Raw genomic sequence first — 17,727 nt, forward strand, 5'->3', positions numbered from 1 at the left:
TTCCCCTTGAGGGTCTGGCACAGCCTTCTGCCTTCCACATTCAAAGTCATGAGCAGGGCCAGCCTCGCTCTATCCCAAGACCTGTGTAAAAATCAACAAAACAAGAGTTAGTTGTGGCCCCGTTCTGAAATGGGCCTGTGGAGTTCAGGTTGGTTTCTGCCCTCAGCAGTCACAGCTACGACAGCTTCCTGTTTCTGTGACCTTCTTTAGGAGTTGTCTCACCTTTCTTTGGGCCGCCTGTTAATAGCTTTGGTTCTGTTGCTGTTGTTTGTTTGTTTTGTTTCAGATGCCTCTGGGACTTCTGATTTTAGTCCTAAAGTGATCAGTTCAGGGAAACTTAACAGAGACAGGAAAGAAAAAATGAGGAAGGTGAGAGAGGGAGACGAAGAAACCCCCTGTAAGCTGCAGTCACACAGTGTACAAGTGGATGACTAAAATGTGTCACTTTAGGCTCACTATAGTATCCCAAATATTACATGACAGGCAACATGGAGTGGAGAGGCAAGCATGTCCCTTCCTAGGCCATGGTACTTGGTGTGCAACAGGGAGATGTATTCCTCTGCCCACCATGCCGGTTTCCCAGGAAACTACAGCAATTGTTTATTCGTAGATGCCCCATAAGCTCATGGAGGCGGCTAAGAATTAAGTTGCTTATTAATTCATTTAGTCTTGACCTACATATGGTTGAATAATCACTGGGCCATCTGTCCTCCTTAATTAACACGCAGAGATGAAGAGATTTCTCTGTATGTCTGTGGGTGGCGTGAATCCTATCAAGAAGCCCAGAGTGACTTGTCAGGAGCCCTGGCAATTGCTCTGAGGCCAACAGCCAAAGAGAAGGTGTTTGGGCTGATTGTGTCTTTTTAAAAGCCCTCCTGTTGGGACAGGCCCTGGTGCTCACCAGTCAGCACAGTGGCAGCCTGGTGAATCAGCATTAACTCTGAGGGGGAAAGAGCTTCCCCCAGATGCTCAGGAGTTCCCTCTCCCTCAGGCTTCCCAGCTTCTCCAGGGTCTTTCCTTGGCTGTGTGACAAGAGTGAAAGCAGTCTGTGACAGTGTGGCTTCTTGGTTGTCCCCCTGAGCTGATCCTGTAAGACGCTGTCAGCTGAAACTCTTAGCAATGAACTTTGGGAGAATCTATGAACTTTCATGCCCAGAAAAATCTTACTTAATGGTTGTCAAGGTCCTGACCCAGAATGCCTCATGACTCTGGAGAGATGGAAGATCAGTAGTCACATGTATTATGATATATTGCACGGGGGACCCTGAGGGTATCCCGCGTGTGCAGGGAAACATGCTGGCATGCTGGGCAGCCTGCAGCATGCAGGCGTGGCGGCGGCGGGGCAGAGGTGGACAGTCACTCATGACTCAGATGCTGCATCTGCACGGAAATAGTTTATTATAATAGACAGATGAAGAGAAAGATAGGAAAGAGGGAGAGAAGAGAAAGAGAGAGGGGTCGAGGGTGCACACCTCATGGGAGGAAAAGCAGAAGAGAGAGGGGAAGGGAAGGGGCCTTTCCCCCCAAAATGAGGCTTTTACCTCAGGACTCAGGGCAGTGTCAAGGGGCGGGCAGAATACTAACATTGGTTTCCAAGGGGCGGGTCAGAATATTAACATTCCTCTGTTTTGATATTAGAAAAAGGTGAGTTATGGATAGCGAGTGGGGGAACAATGTCACTGAATTCCAGAGACTGCTTCAAGCTGACAAGGGGTGAAGTGGGGAGGGGGAAGCCGGGAGTCACACATGTTGGAGGCATGAGTGAAGAAACAGTTGGCTGTCATCATGGAGAACTCAGGCATGGAGATCTCAGGTGTCTGTTCCTTGAGGTTGCTAGGAGAAAAAAATAGATTGTTATCATTGGCCTTATGAGCTGGGCTAGCTACGGGAAGAGTGATAACTGCCAGAAAGAATGGAACAGGGAAGTGCCCTGGTTGTACAGAAGAGGCAAGGGTGAATGAGTGAGACATGAGAGTGAATATGCCCTTCATTGGGACATCCTGGAAAACCAGGTTCCAGTTGCTGGGCAGGTGCCCACCTGAGGCTGGAGAGGTGGTACCGGCAGTGAATTGAGGGATGGCATGTTCTTTAGGAGTGCAGGAGCCATCACATCTGCCATTTCTCTGGAGGTAGGGGTGTATCCATCCCAGTTGGCATCCTCGGAGCTGGTGCCGGCTGGTGTATCTGGAGAGCCCCTTGGCTCAGGCAGGAGAGGGAAACTGTAAACTATTCATGAAAATGGGAGAGGTCAAAAATGGGCTCTGGAGATTGCTAGTTTTCATCAGACCAGATTTCTTGCTACAGTAGCAGAACTTTTCACAGGAGCCTATAGGTATCTGTAAGACAAGTGGGATAGATTTTTATCAGATCACATCAAAAGAGTTAAAAATCCATTTAAGGACTCTTAAGAACTCTTTTATCAAAGCTGCATTTATTAATATTAAAACTTTGAACCTCTGGAGTTATATCTGAAACCAGTCTATCCTGTACCATGAAGTTTGTGAATGAGGCATACCTGTCTGTAGTTTGAGAGCACATATACATAATCTTGGGATTAGGGCTGTTAAAACTGATACCCTAGTCATCAAACATCACCAGATCTGAGAAGGATAAATTTAAGAAGTGACACAGCTTTCTAACTACCTAGGCAGCAATCCCAGGTCTCTCCGTGGTTGTTGGGGGGCAGGAGCACCAAAGGCAGCACTTGTTCAGCTGATAGGCCCAGAAAATCTGACATGGCTGGGTGGAGAATGGTATACAAGGCATATGTGATATGCTTCCTAGTCCTGGGACTAAAGGTGTGGGCCACCACTGTCTGGCCTTATGTCTAATCTAGTGGCTGGCTCTGTCCTCTGATCCTCAGGCAAGCTTTATTGGGGTACACAATATATCACCACAGAGACATTCTCTAAGGTGTTGGCAGTGATATCTGAACCCACCACCGTTTTTTAATGCCCTGTAGCTGTAGTTCTGATTTTTGAGTACAGCCAGACTACAGTCCTGAATGACTTATATAGAAATAATCATTTCTAAAGCTGTCTCTTGAGAAGGCAAAGAAGAATGATGGGGAAAGATCCCGAGGCTGAATGGGAACAGGAGAAAGGGGGCTTGTGAGTTGGGGTGTGGCCCAACTCTGAGAAAAGGAAAAAGACCCTCTTGGTGGACTCTACGCCAGGGGTTCCATCCTTAACCTAGCCCTCCGGCCTGTCCTGGGAACAGGAAGCACAGGATGACATATTCTCCAAAGCTGTTTCAAGCTGAAACAGGGTGCAGGTGGTCAGGACTCTGGCTAGTTAAAGGTAAGGCAGGAACCCAGGCATGTGGTCATCTGACCTGGCTGTGGAGACAGGGAACAATAACATTTGGCTGGGCTGGTCCACATCACATAGACAAGAGTTTCTGCTGGAATCCGTAGCAGGGAAAGAGCTTCAGGTTGTGGTCCACAACTGCTGCCTCAAAATTTCTTCCAGCCTGTTGAAATACAGACTAGAGACAAGAGTTAAAATTTATAAATTTATCTGGAACTTTTTGGCTCATGGTCTTAGTGATTGGGAAAGAAAGATCAGAAGGGAGAGAAATGCCATCCTCAGGAATAGACATGTGAGGAAACTCATTTATCTGGAGCTTGTTTGACTTCTGTGACGTGGATCCAATGGCTTCTTTTGATCCTCTGAGGCTTATATGAATTTTTATTTTATAAAAGGAAGTAAAAGTTTTAGATAAATTAGTATTATCAATCAATACTGAAATCCATATCGTAGAAGAGCAAACAATGGATATCTGCAAAACAGCAGAAGTAGACTCATATCCTTGAGTTCTAGCAGAATTACAGATTTGTGTTTAAAAGTATGTATAAGTGGTATTTATATCCTGACTCATTTCCTAAAAACTGCTCCCAAGAAAAGGTTCGAGATCTCTCAAATTGAAGCATTGCTGTGGCTACATTATCCTGGCATAGGAGCTTGCTCCCTCACCCACAACTGAGTCAGGCAATGAAATGGGCTGGCAAGTTGGCTATATTGCCAGCGTGTGGGGGAGATGGTCTCTGGGCCCCTCCCATTCGAGCCTGAGAGCTGCTGCTGAGGAATGCCAGGCCAAGACCACACGACTTTTCCTGGAAAACAATGGTAAAACAATGTGCAGTGTGAGACAATTTCCTGACCTCTCCCCCATACAGTGCTGGGTGCCCTGCCCATGCTCACCATGGACAGGGAGGGACTTTTTGCTGCCCTTAGTAGAGATGGTAGTGAGGCCATATGACCAGTTTTGACCTTATTTAAGATGGTGACTTGACTATGTGGTTGCCCTTTTTTAAGATGGTGCCACCTGATCACATGATTGCCCCTTTCAAATATGGTGCCTGACCACATGTTCATGTGCTTTTTTTTGCCCTCAAAATAAACTTAGCAGATAAATTGAAGCATTTAAAAGTCAGTCAGAAAGAAATATAGGTGGCCATATCTATCACACATTTCCATTCACACATAGGAAATAGACCCTGTGAAAGAAAAACAGAAATTTTTCTGGGAAACTTTTACAGTTAATGTATTGGAACTTGGAGGCGGTACTGTGTAGGGACCAGGAAGCAGATTAGCAATGCAACCGTGTGGGAGAGAGCACCCCCCCCACCTGCAGGGCTGTGACATGGTACGAGCAGCTGCAGAGGAATGAACCCAAGCCATGGGTCCGTGGCAGTGGTGGGGGTGGGGGACCATAGACGCATTTCCCATGGTGAGGTTTAAGGCCCAGCAGACTGACCTCTAGCATCCCAGAGGGTCAGGGAGGACCTTAGATAATGGCACAAGATTGCTAATGGACTGTTGTCACAAAGGCTGTGGGCCGAGGAATTGAATGGGCACAAGCTGTCTCCATATGCTGTTGCATGGGGACAGGGGCTGGAGGGCTTGAGCCTGAAAGACACGTGGTGCCGGCACTATAATCGAGAGACGAGTGAATCCTTAGTTGTGGGGAAATGGCCAGAAGGGAGGCTTACCGAAGGTGGGCGGGCTTACTGATTATGCCTGTGCTGGATGAAGTGAGTGTTGAAGGTTCCAGGGCTCTTCGTGTGTGTCTCAGACTGCCGCAGACAGCAGAAACGCGCCAGGAGGACCTCTGCCGAGTCACTAGCACCAATGTTATGATGTAGGCACAGGGGATCCCGAGGGGATCCCACCTGTGCAGGGAAACATGCGGGCATGCTGGGCAGATGTGGCGGTGGACAGTCAATCACAACCCAGATGCTGCACCCGGGTGGAAATGGTTTATTTTAATAGAGAGATCTCCACGACGACAGCCAACTGTGCTTCTTCATTCACACCTCCTGCTGTGTGACTCCCGGCTTCTCCCTCCCCACTTCACCCCTTGTCAGCTTGAAGCAGTCTCGGGAATTCAGTGACCTTGTTCCCCCACTCGCTATCCATAACTCACCTTTCTCTAATATCAAAATGGAGGAATGGTAATATTCTGACCCGCCCCTTGGAAACCAACGTAAGCAATCGGACCTCAGTAACTCGGGGAGGCTGGCAGAGCAGGTAATATAACCCCCATGTCCAGATCAATGAAAACAAAAGAATGAGGGAAGAGCTTTAGAGAGCTAACACTGGTGTGTGTGTGTGTGTGTGTGTGTGTGTGTGTGTGTGTGTGTGTACATGCACATGTTCATCTGCACATTCAGGAGTGTGTGTGCATGCACACATGTGACCATGCGTGTGGAGGTAGAAATGGATGTTGGATGTCATCCTCTGTCAGTCCCCACTTTATTTGTTGAGACAGCCTGGAACTGATTCAGCAACACCAGCTAGCCAGCAAGCTCCAGGGATCCCCCCATTTTCACCTCCCCAGAGCTGGGGCTACAGATGTTCACTACTGTGCCTGGCCTTTTATGTGGTGCTCAGATTCTGAACTCAGGATTCTGAACTCAGGATGTCTGAGCGTTTGCAGCTGTCTCTGACGGATGAGCCTCTCTCCAGTTCCGTGCCTGTCGCTTTCCAGTGCAGAGCGGGGACGTGTCCTCACTTCAGTTTTTTGTTCATTTGTTTGTTTTTGAGCTGGTATCTCGATGTATCCCAGGCTATCTCCAACTTGCAATCCTCCTACCTCACCTCCTGAAGTGCCGGGGTGACAGGCGTGCACTGCCGGGGCTAGCTAGAACGCGTGTTCGCTTTTTGTGCAACACTTTAGTGGGTTTTCACACACTCCTTATGCCACGTCCCTTTGTCCACAGTGTGACCACATCACGTAGATGCCCTACTTGTCCAGAAGCACAGTGTGAACCACTGAGAACAGACTGACTGGCTCTTCCAAAAGGTCGGGAGAGCTCACGCTGGAGGCACGGCTCAGTGGTGAAGAGCACTGGCTGCTCTGCCAGCGGACCTGGGTTTGATTGATTCCCAGCACCCATATGGCAGCTCCCAACCATCCCCTGTGCCCTCCTTAGCCTTCTCAGGCACTGCGGGCACACTCACACAGACACACAGACAGATAAAATACCCGTATACATAAAGTGAATCAATAAAAGTTCAGGAAGGAGAGCTACAAGAAAGCGTGACTTTGGAGGTCCCCCTTTTCTTTTGCATGTGTTCACCACACTGTCAAGTCCGGCTGCATAACAATGACCAAAAAATATTGAAAATGACAGAGTTGACTCTCATCCTCAAGTTCAAAACTTGTAAAGGTACAGTAGTTGAAACTGGGGACCTGACATACATCCAGATAGGACAGATAACCAGAAGTAAACGTCCACAGGCTCGATGAATTCCAGCAACAGTGCCGAGGCTGTCCAGTAGGAAAACAGCTACCATTCCACAAGTGGGGCAGGAAAGCTGATCTGCGTGCTTTCAGGAATGAGGCTGGACACTCGACATTATGTAAAAATGAACTCACATGCATTGAAGACCTGAGAGCCAACACTATAAACCCCTTGGAACGAAGCGTAAGGAAAATCTGTATGACCTTAGGCTTGACAATAGTATCTTAACAGGAGCAGAGACAATAAAAGGGGAAAAAATGACGGGTAAGCTGGACTTCGCCAAAACTGTGACGAGCGTGTTCGCTGCTGTGCCGTATCCGATACCTGGACTGAGCAGTCTAGTGGAGGGAGGGGTGACTTTGGCTTGCCGTTCAGAGTGCCAGTTCATCATGGGTGGGAAGACATGGCAGAACAGGGCTACAGGAGCGTGCAGAGGAGGCTGTCGGTTGACATCACAGAGGACCAGTGAGCAGAGCGAAGCCCACCTTCGGAGGCCCTTCCCCAGCGATCGGCCTCTGCCTACCAGACCCTACCTTCTAAGGAGACACAATCTTCCAAAATAGTGCCGCTCTCTGGGGAAGAATTGCTCAAGTGTATGAACCTGTGGGACACCAGATCCAAACAGCATCTGAGTATCAGAGGACAACATAAATAAAATAAAGTAAAATAAAAAAACAACAAAAACCTCACAGACAGGAGAAAGCATTTTCAAATCATACATCCGGTAAGAGGTTACTATCCGGAATACAGAGAGAACTGTTAACAACAGCAGAGCCAACGCTAATGTACACAAAGGATTGCAACAGACGTTTCTCCAAAGAAGATATGAGAGCCAGATTGTAATGAAATACTGGAATGCATTGAAAAGGAGAAGGGAAGTTGGACTTGGTGCATGCCTATAATGTCGGCAGTCTGGGGGCAGATGCAGAGGGTCCCGGGTTCACCAGCCTGCTGTGAGGTAGGCTGTTAGTGTTCTCCAACCACTCAGTCACTGACTTTCCCCTAGATCCCAAATCTCCAAATACAGCCTTGCTGTGCCAAGGGCTTCTCTAGGACTCTGATTTGTTCATTAGTCAGAGGAAAGGAATGAGAGTCAGCATTCAGGGCGAGGAAGCCAGGAGGACTACAATTCTCCCGGATGATTGTGTGATCTTTTCCTTTGTTACTTTGCTCGCTGAAGTAGTGGAGAAGATCTGGAATTCACACTTGTTTAAAGACAAAGCAAAGCCATGTGTGGCCCATGCCTGGGACCCCCGTGCTTTGGAGGCTGAGGTAAGAGGACTGCTACAAGCTTAGGGCCAGCCTGGGCTACACAGTTACAGGGCTGTTTGGTTTACAGAATGAGACCCCATCTTGAAAACCAGAACCAACAACAAAACCAAGCATGGCACAGCTGGATAGTGCAGCCCTGTATCTAGGTACCACGGAGACCGAGGTGGGAGGCTCACTAGAACCCAATTTAGAGGCCAGCCTGACAAGATAACAATTCACCATCTTATTAAAACTAACAAAATAACAATGAAAATCAACAGAACATTTAAAATGCAGTGTTTAGCCGGGTGGTGGTAGCACATGCCTTTAATCCCAGCACTTGGGAGGCAGAGGCAGGTGGATCTTTGTGAGTTCGAGGCCAGCCTGGGCTACCTAGTGAGTTCCAGAAAAGGCGCAAAGCTACACAGAGAAACCCTGTCTTGAAAAACCAAAAAAAAAAAAAAAAAAAAGCAGTGTTTAGAAAGGCTAGACAATCATACAAGGCTTGAATCTCACTGCAATGTTGTGTATATTTAGAAGGATTAACCACTTTTTAAAATTCTCACCAGATTTGGTAACTCCCATTTCCTTTTAGAGGGGTGGCTATCAAAACTGTCTGATCTATAGTAAGATTAAGAGCATCCTGGCACCAAGAAGAAGGAATTAGTATGTCTAGTAATCATGGAGAAGGAGAGCCAAGTGCAGCTTGTAACCAACCTCAGCACGGGCGAGGCTGATGCAGGAGTGTGAGTTGGAGGCAGCCAGACACTGCCCTTCCCAAAATAGGGTGAGGAAAAGTATGGATCCTTTGGGGAGCACCTATCCTTCCCAGCTATCCTCAGGTCACCCCAACCTAAAGGCTAGCAAAGGTCTCAAGAACAGCCCATGTGGAGGTGTTTCTTGCTCCCCCAGCTGACATCCTTACCTGAAATAGGGAATCACTAAACAGAATGGAAATGCTCTGTCACATCCAACTCGCCAGTACGGGCAATAATGTCAGTTCATTCTGTAATGATTATAACTTAATTCAAGGACTCCCTAAAATATCAATATTTGTATTTTTATTTAAAATAATATGCTTTATTCCATAAAAGAATCAAGGTGATTTACTGTAGCCAGAAGTTTCTCCGGTCCCACCCAGCCCCGTGGTCCTGTTTCTCAGGTGTGGCTCAGCCCAGTGGTTCGCAGCTGCTTATAAAATAGTCACCAAAGGCTTAATATTAATTGCAAATTATACGGCCTATAGTTCAGGCTTCTTGCTAGCTAGCTCTTTTGTTTGTTTGTTTGGTTGGTTTTTGGTTTTTCGAGACAGGGTTTTTCTGTGTAGCTTTGTGCCTATCCTGGATCTTGCTCTGTAGACCAGGCTGGCCTCGAACTCACAGAGATCCACCTGCCTCTGCCTCCTGAGTGCTGGGACTAAATCAACCCATAACTATTCATCTATGTATCGCCACATGCTCGGTGGCTTTACCTGCATCCTGTCACATGTTGTTACATGTTGTTCCGTGTTTTCCCCCACGCTCCTTTCGCCTCTCACTCTCTCTTGGATTTTCCCGCCGGACTCCATCCTGCCCTGCCATAGGCCAATGCAGCTTTATTTATCAACCAATCAGAGTAACACATATTCACAGCATACATAAAGACATCCCACAGCAATTTACAAGAAGTTTAACCTTATGTTAAATAGAAAATTTGAAGACAACTTGTTTGAGACTAGATGTGACTATTAGAGAGTAATCCTGTGTCCCCAGCACTAGGAAGGTGCCAACAGGCAGGCAGGTCAAGAGTTCAAGGCCAGGGGCTGGAGGGAGGACTGCTCTTCCAGAGGACCCTGGTTCAATTCCCAGTATGCACATGGTGGCTGGCAACTACCAGAACCTCCAGTCCCATGGGATCCATTGCCCTCGGCTGGACTCCATGTGTACATACACATGCTACACAGACATAGCACACAGACAAAACACTCATACACATAAAATAAAATAATAAACTTTTAAAAAGATTTAAGGCCAGACCCACCCACACTGTAAGATAAAGATCATCCTGGGCTGCACGAGACCCTGTCTCAACAACGGCAGTTAAAAAACCAATGAACAAATAAAACCTAAATGACTTCAAGATAGGAGCACATACCCCAATACTCCAGGGCTGATGGTAGCCTACGTAAAAAAGGAAGCACGAGGAATTAAAGTTTCATACCCATTAAAACATAACTCAATCCCGTAAGAGAAAGAAAACATCATTCTGTCTGTTAAGCATTCGTGTGGGCCGTCCCGTGTGGGCCGCCCCGTGTGGGCCGCCCCGTGTGGGCCGCCCCGTGTGGGCACAGATAGGGCAGCAGCAGGGCCCCTTGAACCACAGTCCTCGGTGAATGGAGGAGTAGCTGGTGTCTGTCTGCGGTTCCTCTAGCATTTCTCTAAATCAACCAAAGGCACTGGAAGACAGTACCACATCGGACGTCCTACACAACACGGACGATCAGGAAATCAGCACCGTATAGCGAACCGACTAGCTAGACATCTTCTTGTGAATTTCCTTTAAACTTTTGATCGAGAGTTGAACAGCAGAGAAGAACCAGCATGCTGCTCTACATGAGAGCGAGTCAGCTACTCCATAGCTGGGTAAGAGAAGATCTACAAACCCCAAGAACCAAATAAGGCCAGGAGGAATGGTACCTTTATCAAAACTGAAGGCTTAATACCTCAGGGATGCTGGCTCCTGCAACTTCCAGGAAGCCCAGTTCAAAGAGGATGAAAACCTGGATCCTTCAGTCTTTGTTTCCTACAGGTCTCCTTAAAGTTAGCTATGTCCTTTAGCGGTGCTTGGCTGCATCCCACAGATTGGGGTACCTGGGGCAGGGTGGGAGGTGGTTCTGTTTCTATTACTGCTCGGCTCCTGTGTTGGGTGCTGTTTTCAGTTTTCAAGTGTAAGAGATTTAACAAGGTGTCCTCTGGTGCAAACTGCCATCTTATTACACTGTGGCAAGGTCAAAAGGGCACTGCTCTCCCTGGCACTTCCTCAGCTAGTGGCACTAATGCATTAAACTACGTCTATAAGTTTTCTTTGTGTTCTTGAAAAGAAAGTCTATGGTCTGTTGAATGCCATTTTCCAAACCAGAGTAAGCCACTCATTTCTGTCATTCAGATCTTTGCATGAGCATCTCTGCATCGTGCCACATACAAGGTTCAGTCCAGATGGATCTGGAATGGAAGTGCCTGGAGAAATAAATGGCTGAGCGGTTAAGGCACACACTGCCCTTGCAGAGGACCTGAATTCGGTTCCCAGCACTACAGTCAGCTCACAGTTCAAGCACTTCTTTAGACTGGTGAATTGTTCACTTCCTAAGGCTCCTGAACCTCTGCCCTCTTCTCCTCTGAAGGCAATGCTTTAATTCAGAGGAAACTGCCACACAACACAGCTCCATCCTCCTGAAGAGGCTCTCCTGGCCTCCCCTGGCCCCTGAGCACTGCATTCACATGCACATGCCAAGAAAGGGACACACACACCTGTTTAAAAGATCTGAACACAAACATACTATGATGTCAAAAAATGTAGGATAATTTCTTTTTTAGGAGTGTGGATTAATTTCCTATTTAAAAAAAAACAACTTCAAAAATACAAGCCATGCAAACACAAAAAGTATTGACAGCATAAAGTGAAGGGTCTCTATACAACTAGGGTCACCATGGACAAAGGTACTAGGTACTGACAGATTGGAAGAAAAATGTGCAGTGTTTTAAATTGACACGGGTACTGGGGACGTAGCCCAGTGGTAGAGCACTTGCCTGGCATGTCCAAGGCCATGGCTTCTAACTCCAACAATACAAAATGAAAGAAGGAAGGGAAGGAAGAAGAGGAGGGAGAGAAGGAATGGGAAGAGAGGGCAGAGAAGAGGAAGATGGAGAAAATACAAGTCAGCAAGAAAGACAGGAAGCCTGTAAGACAAGGACATGGAGAGGCAATTTAATTAGGAGGAGACTCTCCCAAATACACACATAAAGAAGTGATTGAGTCAATGTAAAGGGAATGCACACTGAGATGCCGGTACCCACTAGCCAGCGTCAAGCGAGGCATCGCATTTCCTGAGGCATCCTTACACACAAGGGAAGCTGGAGGAGAGTGTGTGTTGCAACGAGGACCTGGAGCTGTGATCTGTAGCAGTTTCCTTTCTTTCCAATTAAAGCATTGCCTTCAGCAGAGAGGACGGAGCATCACAAGACTCAGGGAATAAATGACTTGTTGTGGAACTCACAAGATGCCCAGGGCTTCTCCCCAAGGTTATAGGAGCATAAACAGCTGCTGGCGAGGACACCCTCCCTACCTATGGAGCTGCCTGTTAGTTACAGAGAGCCCCAGGGTTGCAGCTTTCCCAAGTCTTCACCTGTGTTTGGAGTGGTGTTTCTGGTGATGCCTTTGAGTCATACCTGCTCCTGTAAGGTACCCCTCACCTGTACTCGAAGTCACCCCAATACGTTCAGTGGTTCACCAGGCTTGATTTGAGTGTAATGGCTACTTCATTAGGCTATCAGTTCCCATCTGGAATGAACATTTATGTCATGTCTCCCAAGGAAAAATCTCCCACAACCAGCTGGAAGCATGCTCTTCTGTCAGCTGGAGAAAGAGATGTGGCCGTTGTCCTGGGGATATGGTTCAGTTGGTAGAGCACTTGCCTAGCACACACAGGTGGAGTTCAAATCTCAGCGTCATGGGAACCAGATGAGGCACACTTGTAACCCCCACACTTGGAAGTGGAGACTGGAGGGATCAGGAGTTTAACATCAGTCAAGAGTTTGAAGCTAGTGGGGCTACATGAGAGGACCCCCCCAAAAATGGATATATAAGGAGTATCCTGTAGTAATTAGACACAGCACATTGGATAGACCCAGAGCAACAAAAGAAGAAGTGGGAACAGTAGTGAGCAGGACATGAGAGAACTATCCGCAGGATGCAGGCACAGAAGACAACCATACACATTCAAAATGCAGAAAGAGCTGGAGGGATGGTTAGTCAGGACATGCTTGTGTGAGGATGAGGACCTGAGTCTGATCCCACAGCCCTCACAAAAGAGCGGGGCATGGGGCAATCCCATCACGGAGCAGGCAGAGACAAGCAGATCCCTGGGCCTCACTGACCAGCCAAGCTAACCTAACTGGCAAGTTCCAGGCCAATGAGGATCCCTGTCTCCGAAAGCTGGGGGAATGGTACCCGAAGAATGACTTCCACGGTTGACCTCTAGCCTTCATGTGCATGCACAAGCACATGTATACATACAATGCATGTACAATCTAGGAAATGGGGATTCCAAGTTTTTTTTTTTGAGGGGTGTTATTGTTGTTGTTTAAGACAGAGCTTCTCTGTGTAACAGTCCTGGCTGTCCTGGAGCTTGCTCTGTAGACAAGGCTGGCCTCGAACTCACAGAGATCCTCCTGCCTCTGCCTCCTGAGTGCTGGGACTAAAGGTGTGCACCACCACGACCTGGCAAGGAAATTTCAAGTTTTGAAACTCAAGACAAATAGTACACTTGAAACAGAACCCTTGAATGATAAGACCTGGGATCACTTGAGCAGTGTTGATCAGAGTCCCTGTCTAAACAGCAGATGTGGAACAACATGTTAATGGTCAAAACAGTGCTCTTTTTACCCTTCATTACCTGACTTATCCAAAAACTTGCTGGGCTGGGGAATGAAGAGAAGAGAGATAACAGTATGATGACTATTGACTGGGATGCCAAAGAAAGATTCCTACAGCCGGGCGGTGGTGGCACACGCCTTTAATCCCAGCACTCGGGAGGCAGAGGCAGGCGGATCTTTGTGAGTTTGAGGCAAGCCTGGTCTACAAAGTGAGTTCTAGGAAAGGCGCAAAGCTACACAGAGAAATACTGTCTCGAAAAACAAAAACAAAAACAAGCAAACAAACAAAAGTCCTATACCACTTCATCCCCTTATCTAGGATCAGTTTATAAATGGACAAAAGGGATGTGGCTGCCTTGGGAGGTAGCAAGACACACAGAACACTTCTGATACTCAGGTGGCAGGGAAGAACACATGGGGCTCTGCGGAACTTGGGGGTATCTTGTGTACTCAGCTGATCAGACCCCCAAAAGAAGACCTAGAGGAGTGTCAGAATGAAGGTGAAGGATTTTGTTTACAGTGCTTTGAATGAGAATGGCCCTGTCAGCCCATATATTTGAGTATTTGGTTCTTAGTAGGTGCAACTGTTTGGGAAGGATTAGGTGTTGAAGGAGGAGGCGTGTCACTCACTGGGTGAGGGCTTTGAGATTTCAAAAGACTGGAGCCATCTCAGTCTCTCTCTCTCTCTCTCTCTCTCTCTCTCTCTCTCTCTCTCTCTCTCTCTCTCTCTCTCTTTCTCTCTTCTCTCTCTCTTTCTCTGCCTCCTACTAGTGGATCAAGATGTGAGCTCTCAGCTGTTCCTGCCACCATGCCTTTGCTCTGCCATCATGGACTCTAACTCTCTGAAACCCTAAACCAAATTAAATACTTTCTTTTAAAAGTTGCCTTGGTTGTGGTATTTTATAATAGCAATAAAAAAGTAATGTAGTGTTCATTCACAACTTGGTGAGATCTAGAATCCCCTGGGAGAAGGAACTCTGAGAATATCTGTGAAGGATTATTGTAATTAAATTAATGGATGCATGAAGACCAGCCCAATCTAAGTGCACGCACCATTTCCCTGGGCACGAGATTCAAAACTGCATAATTAGAGAGAGCCAACTGAGCACGGGCATGCACTCATTCACCCATTGCTTTCTGCTCTTTTTTTTTTAACTTATAAAAATTGTGTATATGAGTGTTTTGTCCGCGTGTCTGTCTGTGTACCACCTTTGTACCTACCGCTTGCAGAGACCAGAAGAGGCAATCAGATTCCCTGGAACTGGAGTTCCAGAGGCTTGTGAGCCGCCATGTGGGCCCTGGGAACTGAACCCAGGGTCTCTGGAAGAGCAGCCAGTGATCTAAAACACTGAGACATTGCTTAGCCCCTGATCTCTGCTCTTGACAATGAATGTGATATGTGCTTCAAACTCCTCGTGAGATGGACTGTACTCCTGAATTGTGAGCCGGAATAAGCTCTTCCTCTCTGAAGTTCCTTTCAAGGGACTCTTGTCACATCAGTAGGAAAGAAACTAAGGCAGCCTTGGTGACTACTGTGCAGGCTCCAGGGCTGAGGATACAATTCAGGCAGAGAGGGACAGTGAGCAAGCTCTAAGTGAGAGTTCGTCTTTCCCAATGCTCCCAAGAAGGGTGACTTCGGAGTATCTTTGATGCTGTGAGCATATAGAAGGCCTCAATGGGAACATGTCTGAAAATATCCCTTCTTTGTGTGAGTTAAGTCTCAAACCTGGGACAAATGGCTAACTGAGGCTAATGATTTAACATATCAAAGTGGACCTGGCCTCCAGGTTCTCCCAGCATCCCTCGGTCCCTACCTGTTACAGGGTATGGCTGGCATACCCTGTCCCCTACCCTGAACTTCTCCAGCCCAGGGCTGGGCTGCCCTTCTCTATATAATCCAGCCACTTTGGTTACCCGCCCTTTTCTTCCACCCCTTACTCTCCTGGCTTCCTCCTCCCCCTCCCCCCTCCTCACATGGCCCAGCTCAGTCTGGTCATGTCCACTCTGGACTCTCCCAGACGTCTCTGCCTCTGGCTGTGCTCTCCCTTTTATCTACAATAAACCTTCTCCTCCACCACACCTAGGAGCAGTCATGTCCTTTCTTTTTGTTTGTTTTTTTTCCTTCAGAATAAACGTCAGGGTCCATGCTCAAGGCTTAAGCTGAACTTAAATGCAGAGGAAGCAGAAATGAAGGCCGTGTGGAGGAACGCTGGCCTTGAACTCTGAGCAGGTCTGCCTCAGCCTCTCTGGGAGGGTGGCCAGTGAAGGAACTCCCTTGCTTCTGTGGGTGAAGACAGAGAAAGGAGAGTTCATTTGAGAAGTGCTTTTTGAAGCTTTGCCTAGTGGGCCATGACTGTGAATCTAGCTACTTGAAAGGATGAGGCAGGAGGATACCAACTTCAAGGACAGAGTGGGCAACTGATACCTTGTCTCAAAAACAAGAAACAGCGACAAAAATTTTTTTTAATGAAGGAAAAAAAAAAACTCTCTTGACTTCTTTCTTTTAGAAGCACCCCACTTTCTGATTTGCAAAAAATCCAGGTCACCCCTGTCTCCCCCAGGACTCTGGGGTCTCTGGAATCTGGTCTAGGAGATGGCTTGGAATCCTTTGCCTGATGCTGACCTTTCTGCCACCTGCCTAGGTTAGTAAATATGAGCAGGACTCAGAACAAGGGACACGAGGGTCATGGTCCTGCTTATGCTTTTATCCTGCTCACGATGAAAAGGTTATACACCTGGCTGCCTGGGCCCCTTGGGATGTCCTGTCGCATTTCTTTACTGGGATAGAAGGAAAAATGGCCATTCATTCGACCTTGGGATGCATGTGGGAACTCTCACCAGGCCCTGATTTCTGTTCTTCCAGGGCAATGACTGTCCTGAGTGCTGACTGTGGTGGTATTCCTTCAGAACTCACTGCTCTTTGCCTGCCTGTGCTCTGTGTCCCACTGTGCTGGGCATACAAGCTGTGCGCACTCTCCCAGAGAGGGCTGATTGTTGTGAAAACCTTTGCCACATAAACAGAAACAAGACACGGACTCTTGCAGATCTGAGTGCCAGCAAATGCCAGCAACCTTTCTCTTATAACCTCTGGAACACAATTGCATCAGCTCAGCCGTGTGACTGGGAAGAAATACCAGCTAGAAGACCATCTGGTAAGAATGATCCTTCAGCATGGTGGATGGCACCATGCCCAGGTGCCTCAGGCGGATCTGCCTCATCCCTAATTTCTAAAATACCCACACCCATGAGTTCTGATAGAGACTTATAAAAGTGGGTCTGCTCTGGCATAGGCTAGAGGGGTCTAAGCCTAGGTTGTTTGCCTTGAGGAACATTGTCAGGGGCTGCTGCGTTTCTGGATTGATCTGAGGTATACTTGTGGCTTCAGGACAGAGCTAACTCAGTTCAGTTATTCATCTATGAGCAGATACAGTCTGAGGGGCTAGAGATAACGTCTGTGCTGTCCCAGCAGGATGTCAGAGACGGAGTAACTCATACACGGGTGAAATGTATTTTTCTTAGTTCTAGAGGTTGGAAGCTCTCAGCCGAAATGCTGGCAGGTTGATGTCTTGTGAAGAGGTTTGCTCATAAACGGCAGGTCTGCTTATCCTTACAGCAAGATTGCATGGGCAGTCTTTATGGCCAGGGGACCCCAAACCAGAGAGAGACAAATATTCAGACCACAGGACATACACAGCCAGGAAAGATCCAAGCACATCTCTCATGCTGGAGCACTGTTAATCGAGCCTTTGTAGAGAGAAGGACTTGTTCCATCGGAATTAGCTAGGCAAAGGAGAATTGCACACAAGCCTGGAGGGGAGAGAGCGCAGAGGACTGTCTCCAGCCTGCAGGGGAGAGAGCGCAGAGGACTGTCTCCAGCCTGGAGTGTGAGGCAGGAGCAGGCTGAACTAACAGCTTACATTCCAACCCTCAAGGAAGTGGTACTGGTGCTCGGGGTCTGGACCCTCTTATCCAAAAGATCAACAATAGGGCTCATGAAGATTTGCAGATGAAGCAAGGCCACGTGAGTATTCGGGCCCAGGCTACAGACTTTTTTTCTAAATAGTGTCCAAAAGGAAGGAGAGGGTTACCTACTGAGGG

The sequence above is a fragment of the Peromyscus maniculatus genome, chromosome 6 (assembly GCF_049852395.1).
Source record: "Peromyscus maniculatus bairdii isolate BWxNUB_F1_BW_parent chromosome 6, HU_Pman_BW_mat_3.1, whole genome shotgun sequence".
Lineage (NCBI taxonomy): Eukaryota > Metazoa > Chordata > Mammalia > Rodentia > Cricetidae > Peromyscus > Peromyscus maniculatus.